We start from the raw sequence: 18,880 nt of genomic DNA, 5'->3' as shown, positions 1-18,880 counted from the left end.
CATTACTACCACAGATCCCATGCAAGAGCACGAGGATGTCTCCCACAGCATAATTGTGCTTAGAACAGCCTGCGCCCGTGGCTCGCTGCACATTTCGAGCTGCCGTTCACCTCAATGACGGGGATTTTGGAGACGACTGTAGACCCGGTGTAGCAAAAATGTGATTCACCCGAACAGCTTACACGTTTCCACTGATCGACGGCCGAACCCTGGTGGTCCCGTGCCCACTGCAATCGTAACTGAGGATGTCGTTGGGTCAACAAGTGAACACGTAGCGCTGGTGTGCTGCCGAGCTCCACGTTCAACCCTACGATGAACGGTGTGATCCGAAACACTTGAGCGTGCACCAGCACTGTGCTCATTAGGCGCAGATGTCACAGAGAACCATCTATCCTAGTTTACAGAGCATACAAGCCTTCGAACCCCACGTTCTGTGAAACATCGTGGACGTCCAACCATTTAGGGCCTCGTTGTTTCACTGTCGTTCTGCCTCATGCCGTAAATGCTCACGACAGTAGTACGTGAACATTCGACGAACTTCGCCGTTTTCGAGATACTCGCTCACGGGCTCTCGTAATAACAATCTGACCTTTGTCAGAGTCGTTTTCCTCAATGGATTTTCCCACTTGCAGCCATATCTTCGCTAGGGTATACGTCATCGTTCTACTATTTGGATTGCGGTAATGTTGTGGATACAGTTTTAATGTGCACTACGTAACAACCAGGTGCACGCCAGAACTGTATACATAACACTAATGCAATCCCAGTAGTGTAGAGCCAACGTACATACGTTCACTTTTTCGTATTGTTTGTTAAGAGCCACTCACACAGTTGTAGATGACACGCTGTATGCTGAAGAAACGGCAACAGAAACACAGAAAATATGCCGGAAACAGCGACAACAAATGTAAAAACCATGCTGTGACTTCAAATACATAAGATATTATGAAGCTGTTCACGGAACACAATATTTGGAATCAAACAGCAAACATGTAATAATGTTTTATAATGTTTATAGCTATGCTATTTTTTGCATGTTTTAGAGCTAGAGAACGCACTGATGATGACGATATTGTCGCTGAAACTAGTTTTGGAATAGATAAATAAAGAACAAAAGTGTTTGGCATCAAAGCAGACCCACATTCCCATATTGTTGCCGAAAATTAATATAGCACATGAAGAGGAATCAGTAAATAGAGCAGAACGTTCTACATTTTTGGGAGTACACACTGATGAAATCTTAAACTGAAAGAAACTTATCACTGTGATGCCCAAATAGTTAAATCATGCAACATTTGATCTTCGTGTAATTTTTAGTTTTGGAAACAAACAAATAAAAACATCTCTCGCATATTTCTGTAAACAGAAATTACTGATCGCACAAAAGCGAACTTTGACAATAAAATGTGATGTCCATCCACAAACATCTTGTAAGAGGCTGATTCGTAGTAAGTATAATCATTAAAGAAATTTGACTTAAAGAATCCATCACTATTTGGGGAGAATGGTGATGTTCACGAATACGACACTAGCGGAAAAAATAACCATCAGTACTGATGAACAAAGCTGTTTATAGATCAGGAAAGATTTCAATATCTTGCCTCATCCAAGACTGCCTTACAGTTTGACACTATAGTACGAAGCCATGCCAAGTGGACAGAAGAATCTGTCACTATATGACTGAATTTTGCGCTGTGTGCCACCCATACAAACTGCAAAGATTCCAACTCCTACACAATCATCTTTCCGACCTTAAAGTTTCACATTTGTTTTACTCGCTTCTACCACAAAAAATGTATTTCTTCTTTTGGGCTTGACTCATTTGGGTTCATATGTGAATTATACAGGAACGCGCCCACAAATCTAGTCGAATCACAGACAATCGTTCCCAGATAATCGTTGCTGTAAACTGTAATGTACAACAAAGTCTGTATCGCAGAGTCCAGGAGGGAGCGAGAACACTTGCCCCCTCCCCCTCCCCCTCACCTCCACCCACCTTTCACCAACCCCTTGTGGACTCCTGTCCATGAGACCCAGGTATTGTTGCGCGTGGGACATCTCTTAATAGATTATTAATAGCCCCTTAGTTGTTCTCAGTGACTTTAGGACCACTTTCGTGCGTATCACTAGCAAGAGCTCAAGCAAGGGAGCTATGGAGCTCTGTTTTCAGGATTATACGTACAGTTGCGTTCACTAAGGGCCATAGCTCTGGATCTCTTCTAATGATACGCAAATATCCTGAAGGACAAAATAATAGTAGATTAAAACTGTGTGCCGGACTGAGACTCGAACTCAGGACCTTTGCCTTTGGCGGCCAAGTGCTCTACCAACGGAGCTACCCAAGCACGACTCATGCCCCGTCCTCACAGCTTTAATTCCGCCAGTACCTCGTCTCTTACCTTCCAAACTTCACAGAAGCTCTCCTGCGAACCGAGCAGGACTAGCACTCCTGAAGGTAGGAGACGAGATACTGGCAGAAGTAAAGCTGTGAGGACGGGCCGTGAGTCGTGCTTGGGTAGCTCAGTTGGTAGAGCACTTGCCCGCGAAAGGCAAAGTTCCCGAGTTCGAGTCTCGGTCCGGCACACAGTTTTAACTTGCCAGGAAGTTTCATATCAGCGCACACTCCGCTGCAGAGTGAAAACCTCATTCTGAAAATAATAGTAATTTGTCAAGATTTTCGACCAATCCACAGTCACAAAGTTCTAAGTGCTGGTTTCCAGTTTCAAACAATATTGCGCCGAGCTCTGCAATATATTACTATGTTCAAGATTCAAATAAAGGCTTAAAAAGGGAAAATAAGTGACAAAATCCGCTTATGGTGAAGCCACCACGCTCCGCCATCACGTGTCGCGCCGCCATCTATCAGAACTTCATGTATTTATAGGTGCAGAAGCGGGAATATGCCAAGACGTCCCACAATAAATTCCACAATTTCTTTCAACGGAAATTCGTTGAGAAGATAATTTGTTGTGCTCTGTCTGTCTGTCTTTCAACTGGTATTTGAGGACATGGACTATAACGCCTGCGAGGTTCCTGTCTGTTCTGGATATCTGACGAGGATGTGCCACGTAAAGCCCGCAGTCAGGTGCGATCATCAGACTGAGTGATAAGCGCGGCAGAAAAACCGGCTCCGTGTCCTTGCACTGTGCTACCACTTCAGCACTGAGGCCAGCTGCTATCAGGAGAAGCTCCGATTAATCTGTAGCAGAGCGTAGCGCAACCGGCAGGCGCAAGGCGATCGAACCAAGGTCGGAGGAAGGGGGGGGGGGACAATTAAGAAACACAACAAATATCTTCTCAGCCATTTCCTGTTGAAAGAAATTGTGGAATTTATTGTGGGACGTCTTGGCTTATTCCTGCTTCAGCCCCTATAATTACATGCATCTTACAAGGGAACCTCCCCATCGCACCCCCCTCAGATGTAGTTATAAGTTGGCACAGTGGACAGGCCTTGAAAAACTGAACACAGATCAATCGAGAAACCAGGAAGAAGTTGCGTGGAACTATGAAAAAATAAGCAAAATATACAAACTGAGTAGTCCATGTGCAAGATAGGCAACGTCAAGGTTGATCTTAGCTCCGGAGCGCTGTGGTCTCGTGGTTAGCGTGAGCAGCTGCCGAACGTGAGGTCATTGGTTCAAGTCTCCCCTCCAGCGAGAAATTTTTATTTAGTTTGGCAAAGTTATGATCTGTCCATTCGTTCACTGACGTCTCTGTTCACTGTAATAAGTTTAGTGTCTGTGTTTTGCGACCGCACCGCAAAACCGTGCGATTAGTAGACGAAAGGACGTGCCTCTCCAATGGGAACCGAAAACATTTGATCGCAAGGTCATAGGTCAACCGATTCCTCCACAGGAAAACACGTCTGATATATTCTATACGACACTGGTGACGGCATGTGCGTCACATGAAAGGAATATGTTGTCGACCCCCCTAACTTGTACACTTGGTGAATGGGTAAAAACATTCTTCTACCTTGCCCGATTTAGGTTTTCTTGTGGATGTGATAATTACTCCCAAAAAAGTGATGAAAACATAAGAGTTTGTCACATAAACTGCAACAAATGAATCCAACAGTTTCGCAGTCGCTCACTTTTCCCTGTGCTCTGTCAAAACATATGTTTCAAATTTTTCCGTGTGTAGGCCGTCAAATCCTGCCTATGTCCAAGCAAATCTGAACATGTCCTGGAATTTTGGAGAGCGAAGTTGATTATGTGTGAGTGTCTGAACGTTGATAATTGTCTGAAAATAAAAAATTAAACCTTTCGCTCGAAGGGAGACTAGAACCTAAGACCTCTCATTCCGCAGCTGCTCACGCTAACCACGGGACCACGGCGCTCCTGAGTTCAATTTGTCGTAGATGTTGCATATCTTGCACATCGACTACTCGGTTTGTATATTTTGCTTATTTTTTCATAATTCCACACAACGTCTTCCTGTTTTCTCGATTGATCTGTGTTCAGTTTTTCAAGGCCTATCCACTGTGCCAACTTATAACTAAATCTGAGGGGGGTACGATGGGGAGGTTCCCTTGTTAGATATTAATAGCCGCTTGCAGAGTGTCTGTGGAGACCTGGCGCGCTGAACAAAAGCGAGGCGCCTGTCAAAGGCGTAACAACGTCGTTCAGATTAGTTCGATCTTCCAAGAGCTGCTCGGCCGCGCACGGCTGTCACTCCTCCAACGTAGAAACGTGTGGACGCTCCCATTCGAGGTGATCGACAGATCACAATCAAACACCTAGCTGCACAGCTGGTAGTGGTGACACACTCGTCCACCAGATGGGGTATCTTTGGGTGTGTCCGCTTGGTTCCTCGCCTCCTAAGAGAAGATCATAAAAAGCAACAAAGGACCATCTGTGCGCAGTTGCTTTGCACATTACGAGGTTGATGGTGACAATGTTTGTCGAACGTCGTTACAGGCGAAGAAACATGGGTTCGTCTCTTCGAACCGGAAACAAAACAGCTATCCACGGAGTGGCGCCAAACCACTTGAAAAGTACATACACTGGGTAAATTAATTCAAGTCTTGTAAGGAAATATTATATTCAACCAGATATTGTCAAATATAGTACCGATTGTGTAGTAGTGTCGCTGCTTGCGATCGTTCATTCAAGGTGTTATGGGTGATATGTTAGAGTAAATTTAGATAGGGAGGAGTCTCAAGTGTAAAGACGTGTTGTATTGGACGCGTGCTAGATTTATACTTACTCGTTACGGGCAGTAATGAATTTTATTTGCTAGATACTGTGATGTTTGCTAACTGTGAAAGGAATCTCAACTGAAGTTGGAAATAATTAAGTTAAAAGAAAGTTGATTTGTTACTAATTCAATGCGAGTATTCATAAGTAATGATTGAGAGAATGTATAGCACTCACATCCAATAATTTTGTAAAGCTAATTGTTAATGTGTAATAGGTTTATTGAGTATGTTAATTACGAGCATTACTAATTTTCAAAGGGTCAAAATACAAGTTTTAATGTTCGTGCCGTATTGTTACTTACCCCAAGTTAATACTAATTCCCAGATCCATGTATTTTTGATTCACTAATTTTATCAAGAAGTAAGTGTGTCAGTCATATGATTTAATTAAAATGCATGCTAAGCAACAGAAGTATACACAGCTGTTTGCCACCTATACAATTTAAAGTACTAACAGAGAGTAGTGCGAAGAGCGTTACCATTGCGTAGGTAAAGGGATAGCAATCATTAAGCACAGAGACCATTATTTTCAAATTGATCAAGTTTTATTTTATTATCAGGGCCAATTTCAAATCAGTAGTGTTGTATTACATTCAAATCTTGTATTACGCAAATTCATGCAGTTTTGGTTTGGTTTAAATTTATTGACAGTTTACATTCTCGCAGCTAAATTAAATTTACATTCTCGCAGTCAGAAAAGTTCAGTACAGGGCAAAGAGTATAAGCGACGAGGTAAGACACACGTCCAGAGGCCAAAGTTGTGCTTCAGGGCTACTGTCAGTTACGTAATTTCAAACGTACATGTTTCAATCTCCGCTCCGAAGAAAAAGTTCAAATCTGCACCCTCAGCCTGTAAAGACATAGTTATTGTCTTCTAGGACTCTGAAGAGGTTACTCTGTTCGATGTCTTCCCTCATGGCGCAATCGTCAACTCGGAAGTGTGTTGCGCTGCCCTCAGGAAACTGAATAAACGACCTCAGCGTGTTCGTCGCCTCAGAAAATGCAAACGAATTTCTCCTTCTCCATGACAACACAAGTCTGTGCATCCGAGAATACCTCACAGAACTTCATTGGACTGTTCCTCCTAGTCCACTATACAGCACGGATCTCACGTCTTCCACCTGTTTGGCCTAATGAAGAATCTATTCCGTGGGAAGCAGTACTTGGATGACGGCGAGGTTATTGATGTAGGAAGACATTGGTTCCGGCGTCGACCAGTAAAGTGGTACCATCTGAACACACAATCCCAGGAAGGTGGCGTAAGGCCGTCGCACTGAGAAGAGATTATGTTGAAAAATAGGGTTTTGTAGCCAAAAGAATGGGGAATGATATGCTGCATTGGAATGCTGTATAAAGTCGACCTACTGAACGCCTCTCGTAGAATCAAAGTAAGCGACACATTCCAACGTTTCCACACTCGTGATTAAGTGACAAGGTTAAATATTATTAAAAGAAAGTGTCATTTCTCCATTTCTGCTGCATTTATTTCTTTCGTACTTGTCTAGCTTCTCCTTTTAGCCAATATTCAACTGATTTTCTGCAGTATAAATATGCGCCATATTCCAGAATGAGATTTTCACTCTGCAGCGGAGTGTGCGCTGATATGAAACTTCCTGGCAGATTAAAACTGCGTGCCCGACCGAGACTCGAACTCGGGACCTTTGCCTTTCGCGGGCAAGTGCTCTACCATCTGAGCTACCGAAGCACGACTCACGCCCGGTACTCACAGCTTTACTTCTGCCAGTACCTCGTCTCCTACCTTCCAAACTTTACAGAAGCTCTCCTGCGAACCTTGCAGAACTAGCACTCCTGAAAGAAAGGATATTGCGGAGACATGGCTTAGCCACAGCGTGCGGGATGTTTCCAGAATGAGATTTTCACTCTGCAGCGGAGTGTGCGCTGATATGAAACTTCCTGGCAGATTAAAACTGTGTGCCCGACCGAGACTCGAACTCGGGACATTTGCCTTTCGCGGGCAAGTGCTCTACCACTTGCCCGCGAAAGGCAAAGGTCCCGAGTTCGAGTCTCGGTCGGGCACACAGTTTTAATCTGCCAGGAAGTTTCATGTGCCATATTTATTAAAAAGGCAGCACCTTTAAATTTACGTGTTTCATTAATTTTTGTAGCACATTTGGTGACTTCTTGATTTCATAGCCTGACATTTCAAGAGTGGAAATGGTCAGACGTCCTAAGTACGAAATCCCACATTGTCAGGAGAATTAAAAAACCAAGGTACCTCTTTTTGTATATAATTATTTGTGTCCAAAAAACTGAGAAAATATTCTTCTACCACAGAATTATGGTCCTCGCCTCGTCACTGCAAAGATAGTGAGACAAACTGGAAAATACTTAATTTATTAGGAACGTTTTAAGTGTTGTATCAGTGAACTCGCCGGTTCCAAGTAGCAATAAGAACGTTCTTCTTTCAAGTGCCATTAATACCATGGCGCTAAGTTGTATTTGTGATAATACAGCTGCAGGAATACAGCACTAATGGTTTAACTAGTAGAACAGTTGTCAACAAAAAACCATTTCTCTTATCTTTTAAATTTTTGCAAGAGAGTAACAAATTTAATTTAATTAAATTCAAGAAAAAATCTTTCGATATTGACTTCTGCTTCTTACACATACCCGTTCTTAGGATCAGTACTAAGTAGTGTATAGAACTCCCTGTGTTGTTGAGGCAGATGTACTTTTCGCAACATTTTCCACACATACATCGCTTTGACTGTCCACTTCTCCAATCTTTCTTACTATTTTTCAAAACCCAAATTGTCTCTTTCCATTATAAAGATGTTTCATTGATAAAAACAAAAATTCCGTGCACTCTGCTTTCCACACGAACTGTCCATCATCAAATAAATGGATGAGACCTTTACGCATGGCATTTGGAACTCCAAAGCAAAGCACTGCTAGGCACAAAGACCATGCGCCATCTGCTGATGAATGTTTGAAAACATTCTCTTCATTATTTGGTACTTGGAGCAAGGCCGCGCACTAATGTTCCGAGAACACAGCGGCAAAAAACGCGTAACGTGAAAGAAATGGAACTTGGAAAGTCTGATATTAGCACTCTTTCTTTTGATAATGATGAGGCACCTTATTAAAATGTCAGTTTGCCAAACCAACAAGAAAGCATATATCTGAACTGTAACGAAAAGAACACGTAAATTTAAAGTCACTGCCATTTTAATGTATATGGCCCATTTTCGTATTGCAGAAAATCACCTGCGAACAGCCTAATCGGCAGTAACTACTAGTGTACCAGTAATATAAATGCAGCAGAAGTGGAAAAATTACGCCTCTTTTTTAATAAATTTCTTGCTGTGGTATCCACTGCGAAGAAAATACATTGCAATCGCTTGATTGGTTCACGGGCGTCGCGTCGTATAATGTTGTGGAAGCTGCACAATATTTCGACGAGACAGCTGCTCGTCATCTTCCAACAAAGTATTTTCTCACTTTGAGGAATAAGATGGTGATTAAAATTTGATTGGGACGTACCGCCTCAACGAAAAATGCCTTTATTGATTGGCGGCTCCATGGATTGTTCTGTGCACCACGACCAAATAGTGGATAGAATTCGAAGGAGAATCAGCATTGGTCGTATATTTTTGTTTTATTATCCGCAAAATCGATTTTCGGTCACTTAGTGACCATCCTCAGTGCTGTAACATACAATTAAAATTGGTAGGCACTGGTATCAACAAGATTAGAGCGATCACATAAACTAATGTGATCGCTCTAATCTTGTTGATACCAGTGCCTACCAATTTTAATTGTATATTACAGCACTGAGGATGGTCACTAAGTGACCGAAAATCGATTTTGCGGATAATAAAACAAAAATATACGACCAATGCTGATTCTCCTTCAAATTCTAAAAATGCCTTTGTTTTAATGACTGCCACACCAGATCTTGTATCATATCCTTGACACTCTCTCCCCTATAAATCGCTGCCCAACTTTTTCTATGTTCTCCATCAATTCTGTCCGATGTGTGTCCCACACCGCACAACAGTACTCCAGAAGAGGATGCCCAACCACATTGTAAGCAGTCTCTTTAGTAGACCTGTTGCATTTTCTAAGTGTTCTGCCAATAAATAGCAGTCTTTGGTTTGCTTTGCCCACGACATTACCTATGTGATGGTTTCAACTTAAGTTACTCATAACTGTAATTCTTAAGAATTAAGTTGAATTTACAGCCTTTAGATTGGTGTTATTTATCGTGTAACCGTAATTTAGCAGATTACTTTTAGTAGTTACGTGGATGACTTCACGCTTTATATTATTTAGACTCAATCGCCACTTCTCGCACCATACAAATATCTTGTCTAAATCAATTTGCAACTGGTTTTGATTATCTGATTACTTTACAAGATAGTAAATGACAGCATTACCTACGAACAATCTAAGAGAGCTGCTGAGAATGTCTCCTAAATCGTCTATGTAAAACAGGAACACCAGAGAGCTTATAACACTTCCTTGGGAAACGCCGGATATTAGTTCTGTTTTACTCGATTACTTTCTGTCAGTTACTACGAACTGTGACCTTTCTGACAGGAAATCACGCATGTCAAATGGTTCAAATGGTTCAAATGGCTCTGAGCATTATGCGACTTAACTTCTGAGGTCATCAGTCGCCTAGACTTAGAACTACTTAAACCTAACTAACCTAAGGACATCACACACATCCATGCCCGAGGCAGGATTCGAACCTGCGACCGTAGCGGTCACGAGGTTCCAGATCGAAGCGCCTTTAACCGCACGGCCACACCGGCCGGCTCACACGTGTCCAGTCATACTCCACAGACACACAATTTGAGTAGAAGTCACTTTTGACGAATGGCGTCAAAAGTCTTCTGGAAATCTGAAAATGTAGAATCAATTTGACCTCGCCTGTCGATAGCACTCATTACATCGTGAGAATAGAAAGCTAGTTGTGTTCCACAAGAACGGTATTTTCTTGATCCGTGTTGGATGTTTGATAAATGATTTTCCTCGATGTAATTCATGATGTTCGAAAAGAGTAGATCTATGTGTTTCAAAATACTACTGCAAATCGACGGTAATATATGGGCCTGTAATTCGGCGGATTATTGCTATTTCCTTTCTTGAGTATTGGTGTGACTTGTACAACTTTACAATCTTTAGGAACGAAGATTTCGACGAGCCATAGATCGTGTATAACTGCTAAGTACGGAGCTATTGTATCAGCATACTCTGACAGGAACCTGACTGGTATAGAGTCTGGACACGATGCCTTGACTATATTACGTGATTTAAACTGCTTCGTCACACCGAGACCGAGAATATCTACTTCTAATTTGCTCATGTTGCCAGCAGTATTTGATTCGAATTCTGGAATATTTAATGTGTCGTTTATCGTGAAGACATTTCGGAAAACCGAGTTCAGTAGCTGTGCTTTAGTTGCACTGCCATCAGTAACATTAATTTGCTATCGCACAGTGAAGGTATTGATTGCGTCTTGCCGGAGATGTACTTTGCATACGATCAGAACCTGTTCGGGTCTGCAGCCGGCCGCTGTGACTGAGCGGTTCTAGGCGTTCAGTCCGGAACCATGCGGCTGCTACGGTCGCAGATTCGAATCCTGCCTCGGGCATGGATGTGTGTGATGTCTTTAGGTTAGTTAGGTCTACGTAGTTCTAAGTCTAGGGGACTGATGACCTCAGATGTTAAGTCCCATAGTGCTTAGAGCCAGCCATCTTCGGGTCTGCGAGATTTCGAGACAGAGTTTCGCTGTGGAAACTATTAAAAAGCATTTCGCACTTAAGCCCACACTAACTTTCAAGCTTCTGTAAAACGGTTCCAGTCTTGGAGGTTTTGTATTCTTTTAAATTTGACACGTGTATTTCATTGCTTCTGCAACAATGTTCTGACATGTTTTGTGTACCATGCAGGATCAGTACCATCTATATGGCATATATCCCTCAGATGCCGTGGATACAATTTCTTCCAATTTACGTTTGCATGGTCAGATCAGAAGGAGTGGAGACTGTCCCTTAGGACGGCATCAAGAAAATTTTTATCTGTTCTTTTGTAAACAGATGCATTTTGCGTTTACTCTTGGTGGATATGGATGCTGCTGTATTCATTCTTGCAACAATGACCTTGTGGTCACTGATCCCTGTATGCGTTATTATGCTCACTATTTGCTCAGCATTACTTGTAGCTAACAGGGCAAGTATATTTTCGCAACCATTCTTGAACAAATGGTTCAAAATAATTTTCTGAGATAGCATTCAGTACGACTTCGCACGACGTTTTATGCCTGCGACAGACTTTAAACATGTATTTTCGCCAACATATCGAGGGTGCACTGAAGTCACCACCAACTATACTCGTATGAGTGTGGTACCTATTTGAAGTGAGGTTCAAGTTTTCTTTGAGTTGTTCAGCAGCTTTGTCATCTGAGTCATGGGGTGGAGGTTGGTAAAAGGAACCAGTTATTAATTTATCGCAGTTGTCAAGTACAAGCTATACCGATAGTAACTCACGGGAACTATCTACTTTAATTTTTTTTCAGTGGAGCAATCAGCGCGCTAAGATGGTTCGACGTGGAGACGCGACAGAGTGACAGACAGAGCGGCTGTTCTCTGGACATATCCGTGGCCACGCTGTGAGTGAAGCGGCCGCCGGATTTTCTGGCGTATCAACGAGGACTCTCCAGTCTCTCTGAGAACGGTGTTCCATAACAACAGTGGTAGTGGAAAGACCCTATCTCACAGGTGCGGGAGACAGGTGTCGCGGCCTCTAAGTGATAACCGGTTTGAAACCGTACAGACATTTGTGCAGTCTGTGGACATTTGGAATTGAACTACATGCAATTGGCATCTGCAGAGGATACCCCGCAAAAATCCACTGCTCGCGTATAGCTACGCGTCTTCAGTGGGCCAAACAACACAGAAACCCCACGTAACACGAGCGAAGTGCTGTCCAACGCGTCGCGATTTCGGCTCATATCGAGGCGTAGAGGGCACCGACGGCTCGAATTGGCTTTTAACTCGCCGGCTGTCGATGGCGTAATTCGGGCTGGAGGACGTGGTTCTTCGATGTTTTGGGGGTTTTTTCCGTACCGCGACTCAGGCAAGCTCGTTCAGGATACCGCGAACGTGAGTCAGCATGCGAGGCGCCCACAAGTCTTTCAGACAGGGAATTCACAACCGACCACGTCGAGGGGCGAGCGGCGATCGTCGCGTGGGAGCGGTTTTGTCTGGAATCTCGTGTCGCGAGTTACGCTACGATGTGGCCGTAAGAGCAAGAAAAAATAACTCGTGATACTGGGCAGTACCGAAGTCTGTGTGAAAGGTGAAAAGTGCTGGCTCAAATGACACGTCATATAGTGCTCAAAGGCATTGCTCTGTTCGCATCTCTGGAACAGAGGACATAATCTCATGCAGAAACGCTTTGGCCGCACGTGGGAAGATCTTCAGTCATTGCAGTTTTATAAAATCATAATATTAGCTACTGAAACAGCTTGCACTGTTTTTAATGAGAGTTCCGACAGTCTCCGAAGTCTGCGTCAGTGGTTCACGTCAAAAACCTGGTACTGTAATCTAAAAGAGAGAAAACTGAAGACAATGTTACTCAGTATGTGTGAGCAGTGTTGATCACAACAATGATTCTGTTACCATATTTGATTATTTGCAGATCATTTTCTCTTTGTTGTGGTCAAGATCTATGTGAACTACAGCCATTTAGCGAGACAAATCGTATTTCGTATTCTCCTCAATTTTCTGATGTTGTTCTTGATGTGTTTTGTTGAAATGCTTCTTCTTATTGCAATAAAAGAAAGTAACTACAATGTCACTTTATTATCATTTAATTTCTTTTTTCACAAGATTTTGGAGTTTAAAAAGAGTACAGTTTGTAGAAAAAGAATAAAGATATATAAAACTGCAACAAAACTGGCCAAGTCAGAACTTAACAGAAAAAAGGATTATTATTAATTAGCTTTCACAGACCAACAGCACTTAAACACTAACCCAGTATGGTTATATTTACGAAAGAAAAAAGTTTGTAGCCCTAATTGCCGGCGGGGGTGGCCGAGCGGTTCTAGGCGCTACAGTCTGGAACTGCGCGACCGCTACGGTCGCAGGTTCGAATCCTGCCTCGGGCATGGATGTGTCTGATGTCCGTAGGTTGGTTAGGTTTAAGTAGTTCTAAGTTCTAGGGGACTGATGAGCTCAGAAGTTAAGTCCCATAGTGCTCAAAGTCATTTGAACCATTTTGTGACCCTCATTGTTTTACCTCTAGAGGTTTTTCATCCCTTTAGTGACAGCTAGTTTGGATAATATAACCGGCCGTTGTGACAGATCGGTTCTAGGCGCTTCAGTCCGGAACCGCGCTGCTGCTACGGTCGCAGGTTCGAATCCTGCCTCGTGCATGCATGTGTGTGATGTCCTTAGGTTAGTTAGGTTTAAGTAGTTCTAAGTCTAGGGGACTGATGACCTCAGATGTTAAGTCCCGTATTTCTCAGAGCCATCTGAACCAGTTTATGGATACTACAAGTCTTATATTTATTTCAACATTCTCGGAGACTAAATGCTGGCCTCTCTTCTACGTTCTCACGATGAGTATGCTGTCGACATTCTCGTTTTCCAAGACGATAACAGCTGTGTTTGTAGAGCTGCCCACATACGTTCCTCGTTTGACCGATGCTTACGCATGCCATCGTGACTGGTCAGCTATACCAGCCGATCTCAGTCCCATAGAACTTGGACCGTTTGCAACGTCGTAGCGAGCGAAATGTACCAATCAACACCCACGAAATTTGGTAGCTCTGCACTAGAAGATCTATTCGTTAGTGTGGATATGGCACGCCGAGTTGTCATCAAAGCTAGAGGCGGAGTCACTGTAGGACCAACACAACTCGGCACTTCAGCAGGAGACGCTCGGTGCCTCTTCCTGGCACACTGATTGTTTCAGCTGTGGAGAAGTGTGGGAGGAACAGCCGCAGCCCCACCCTCGCAGGGCAGCCAACACACTGGAACTACACTCGCAGTGCGTACTACACACCTACAGTAGCCCGCAGCTCGTGGTTGTGCGGTAGCGTTCTCGCTTCCCACGCCCGGGTACCCAGGTTCGATTCCCGGCGGGGTCAGGGATTTTCTCTGCCTCGTGATGGCTGGGTGTTGTGTGATGTCCTTAGGTTAGTTAGGTTTAAGTAGTTCTAAGTTCTAGGGGACTGATGACCATAGATGTTAAGTCCCATAGTGCTCAGTGCCATTGGGACCATTGGAACCACACCTACAGTTCTGTCGTGTGCTGTACCGTTTCCCAGCTACAGAGTGGTAGGAAACAAAACTCGTACAACTTCTTTCAGAATTTTTTTTATAAAAAACGTATAATCCGTATTACTTATACGTTTAGACGACATTGTCTGTGGAGTGCAGCGATCTGGTGCTAACTTCGATGAGAACAAGTATCGATTATTACCGGTTTCGGCTTACGTTAAAGCCATCCTCGGACTTTTCTTAGGCCCCCTTTTTATGCCACAGTGGAAGATCGTAGCATCACGAGAAGAACCGAGGAGCCGCCAGCTCTGGACGTAGGCGGCCTAAAAAATCTGAGTATGGCTTTAACATAAGCCGAAACCAGTAGTAATAAACATATCTTATGGCGATCTCGACAGTTGTTGGAAGAATAAAAGAACATAAAAATGTAACGACTAATTACCAATCTGTTAACTGTATAAGCGAAATGAGTTACAAAACGAGCCGGCCGCGGTGGTCTCGCGGGTCTAGGCGCTACAGTCTGGAACCGCGCGACTGCTGCGGTCGCAGGTTCGAATCCTGCCTCGGGCATGGATGTGTGTGATGTCCTTAGGTTAGTTAGGTTTAAGTAGTTCTAAGTTCTAGGGGACTGATGACCACAGCTGTTAAGTCCCATAGTGCTCAGAGCCATTTAGTTACAAAACGAGTTCTGCGCACGTAAGTAGCGGAATCTTCCAATAGTTTCTCTCACGAGGCTCACCCCCGTCGGAGGTTCGAGTCCTCCCTCAGGAATGGGTGTGTGTGTTGTCCTTAGCGTAAGTTAGTTTAAGTTAGACTAATTAGTGTGTAAGCGTAGGGACCGATGACCTCAGCAGTTTGGTCCCATAGAACTTAGCACAAATTTCCAGTTTATCCAATAGTTTCTCGCATTAAGTACAAGACATAAAAAATTTCCTTACGGTGCGTTCTTCCTCAACACTTACTGCTATCATCCCGCGAGAGTGGACATGTATCCACTGCCGGTTTTATACACTTAAAGATGGAAGTTGGTTTGCGTAAATTGTTTGCTAGATGATTTAGAGACAACTGCATGATGGTAAATGAGAATAAAACTGTACGAAAGAATCTTAGAGGTGTAAGGAAAAAAAAGAAAAAAATGGAAGTAGTACAGTACTAGAATGAAGGGACAGCTTCACTGAACAAACTTCTTACGCGAATTTTCTTGGACTATCGCTGGATGGGAAAAATATGTTCGCCTATATAACAGAAGTTCAAAAAAATGCTATTATCTTTTGACAGTGCTTACATATTGCTGTGACACTGAAAACTGTTGTGCGTGCTACTGTGTCCAAATGTGCACACGCTGGTCTGAGGAATTACAAGTTTTGCCAAACAATCGATTTAAAATTCAGAAAAGAGCAATAAGAATAATCAGTGGTGTGTGTGTTTGTGTGTGTGTGTGTGTGTGTGTGTGTGTGTGTGTGTGTGCTGGAGTGAGAGAGAGAAAGAGAGAGAGAGACTGTCTGTGTTGCCTTTAATCAGACGGGAAATATGAGCACTAAACAGCCCAGTTGACAGCTGTGATGCAACTGTAAGTAGGGATTATTTCCGTAGAGAAGCAGATAACAAGATCCTACTATATATACGCTGTAACTGGCAGACAACGCTCTGTGACACGCCACTTGAGACAGGGCTGTTTGAGCATTCAAGGCGATTTCACAGACAGCCTTTGAAACGATAGTAGTATAGCGCTGTATAATCTGCGCAGCCCCCTTAGATTGTTTGCAGATGACACTGTAATTTACCGTCTAGTAAAATCATCAGACGATCAGTTCCAATTACAGAATGATCTAGAGAGAATTTATGTATAGTACGAAAAGTGGCTATTAGCACTAAACAAAGAGAAGTGCGAGATCGTCCACGTGGGTACTAAAAGAAATCCGATGTATTTTGGATATACGGTAAATCGCACAAATCTAAGGGCTGTCAATTCGACTAAATACCTAGGAATTACAATTACGAGCAACTTAAATTGTAAAGACCACATAGATAATATTGTGGGGAAGGCGAAACAAAGACTGTGTTTTGTTGGCAGAACACTTAGAAGATGCGACAAACCCACTAAAGAGACTGCCTACATTACACTTGTCCGTCCTCTGCTAGAATGTTGCTGCGCGGTATGGGATCCTTACCAGGTAAGATTCACGGAGGACATCGAAAAAGTGCAAAGAAGAGCAGCTCGTTTCGTGTTATCACGCAATAGGGGTGAGGGTGTCATTGATATGATACGCGAGTTGGGGTGGCAGTCACTGAAACAAAGACGGTTTTCTTTGCGGCGAAATCTATTTACGAAATTTCAATCACCAACTTTCTCTTCCGAATGCGTAAATATTTTGTTGACACCCACCTACGTAGGGAGAAATGATCACCATAATAAAATAAGAGAAATCAGAGCTCGAACGGAAAGATTTAGGTGTTCCTTTTTCCCACGCGCCATTCGAGAGTGGAATGGTAGAGAAGTAATATGAAAATGGTTCGATGAACCCTCTGCCAGGCACTTAAGTGTGAATTGCAGAGTAACCATGTAGATGTAGATGTAAATTATTGGGCGTATGTGGGATGCCTTGCAATGTCCTGTTCAGAAGAAATATCTACCCCTCGTACCCTCGTACTCTACGGATTTATGGACAGCCCTGAAGGATTTATGGTGTCAATTCCCTCCAGCACTACTTCAGACATTAGTTGAGTTCATGCCCCGTCGTGTTGCGTCACTTCTGCGTGCTCGCGTGGGCCTTATACGACATGAGGCAGGTGTACCAGTTTCTTTTGCTCTTCAGTGCACAAAAAAAAGAAAAAAAAAAAAAATTCGGGGTCCTAAGATGGAATCTTGTGGGACACCGCGTGTAATTTAAATGACGCCTGATAGGTTAATGCATGTCTCTTTTCTAATAACACCCTTTGTTTACTGTCGTAGATTTAGGACTTGAATCACTTTGCTGCATTTCCTGTTGCACAGTAATATCATAATTTACATAGTCAAATGCTTTTAACATATCACAATATATACCAGTTGCCTGCTATGCATTGGTTAAGGAATTAAGTACATTCCCACTGTATGTGACTATAGCATCATCAATGTCAGAACCCTCTAGAAATCCGAATAGTGTCTTTGACAATATATTATTTGCTTTTAGACGGTTAACGAGTCGGTTGTGCATTACCGTTTCGAAAATTTGCTGGAAAAGTGAAACTGGCCGCGAATGTGACGATATTTCTTCATTTCCTTTCTTAAACAAAGGCTTAACTTCATATCTGATGCGTCATCTTTGTGCAAAATGAGCACAAGATGTTAAAATATTGTATTATTGTTATTATTATTGTTACTATTAATGTGTTGGTATTTTAATGTTCTTATGATGCAGTTATTTTAAGTGGCTTTCCTTTCTTGTGATGGGAACTGCACATCATTTTTTTCCGTGAAAGGCATTTAATGCAACTGACATGGAGGCGTGTTAAATGTAATAGTTTTTAGGTGTATGAACAGCGGTATAAAGATATCCAGTCGCAAAAAGAAAAAAAGAACTTTACTGCAGCCCTGAAATCCTACAGCGGGTGGGTCGATTTGTTCAGACGATGTGGAACCCATCAGTAATGTGAGAAGCCGAAGTTTGACAGGCGAGAAGTCTCTCACTAGGCTGGAGTTCGTGCCTCAAGGACGTACCTGTTGCGACTGCTGGAACAAGAGCTGCTGTGTGCTGTGAGATGCGTTACTGACTGCTGACTTGTCAGCGAGCGACTGATGGCGGGAGCGCTCCGTATCGTGACCAACGGTTTTCTGCCGGCCGCTATCTGATCTTGACGAAGACACCTGCAGACTGCCGTCACGTAACGGACGGTGGGACGCTGATATTCCTCTCAGCCGCTGCAGCACCTGGTTCGGGACAAGTCGAACTGACAACTGGTTATGGCAATAGTCGAAAGGCTATTAGCTTCCTCTTGTAGCAGCAGTATACCGGAAGTCGCTGGAGGAGCGAAGCGTCGGAAGTGACTGGAGAAAGGCACAGGTCACTCTCGTTTTCAAGAAGGTTCGTCCAACAGACTTAGAAAATACAGTGTGTATGTCTGACGCTACAGAATTTTGGAACACGTTTTACGCTCGCGCTTATGATATTTCTTGAGCCGAAGATCTCCTCTGTAGGGGAGAACAATGATTGGGTGGAACAGCGCTCTCTGCTTGCCCCAAACACACAAAAACCAGCAGATAGCGGGTTCTGGAAGGTACTCCGTAAAGTTCCACACAGATCACCTGTGTGACTGTATGACTGGTCTGAAGAATTTCTAGCAAACAGGACGCGTATCATTCTGAACGGAGAGAGGTCCTCAGACATAAAAGTAACTTCGGGCGTACTCCCTGGGAGTGTAATAGGACCAATACTTTTCACAA

General features: G+C 43.2%; 1 protein-coding gene across 1 annotated transcript in view; it reads right to left on the bottom strand.

Annotated features, from left to right (window-relative positions):
- The window catches only part of LOC124709086, a 57,616-nt gene extending 39,365 nt beyond the window's left edge, over positions 1 to 18,251 (bottom strand). The window contains exon 1 of the mRNA XM_047240734.1: positions 18,158 to 18,251. The gene's annotated coding sequence lies outside the window, so the exon portion shown is untranslated. The remainder of the gene's footprint in view (positions 1 to 18,157) is intronic.
- Between the last annotated feature and the right edge of the window lie 629 nt (positions 18,252 to 18,880).

Source organism: Schistocerca piceifrons, chromosome 7, assembly GCF_021461385.2.
Source record: "Schistocerca piceifrons isolate TAMUIC-IGC-003096 chromosome 7, iqSchPice1.1, whole genome shotgun sequence".
NCBI classification, from domain to species: domain Eukaryota; kingdom Metazoa; phylum Arthropoda; class Insecta; order Orthoptera; family Acrididae; genus Schistocerca; species Schistocerca piceifrons.
Note: the sequence above shows the minus strand (reverse complement) of the source record. Positions and strands in the feature narration are given on the sequence as shown.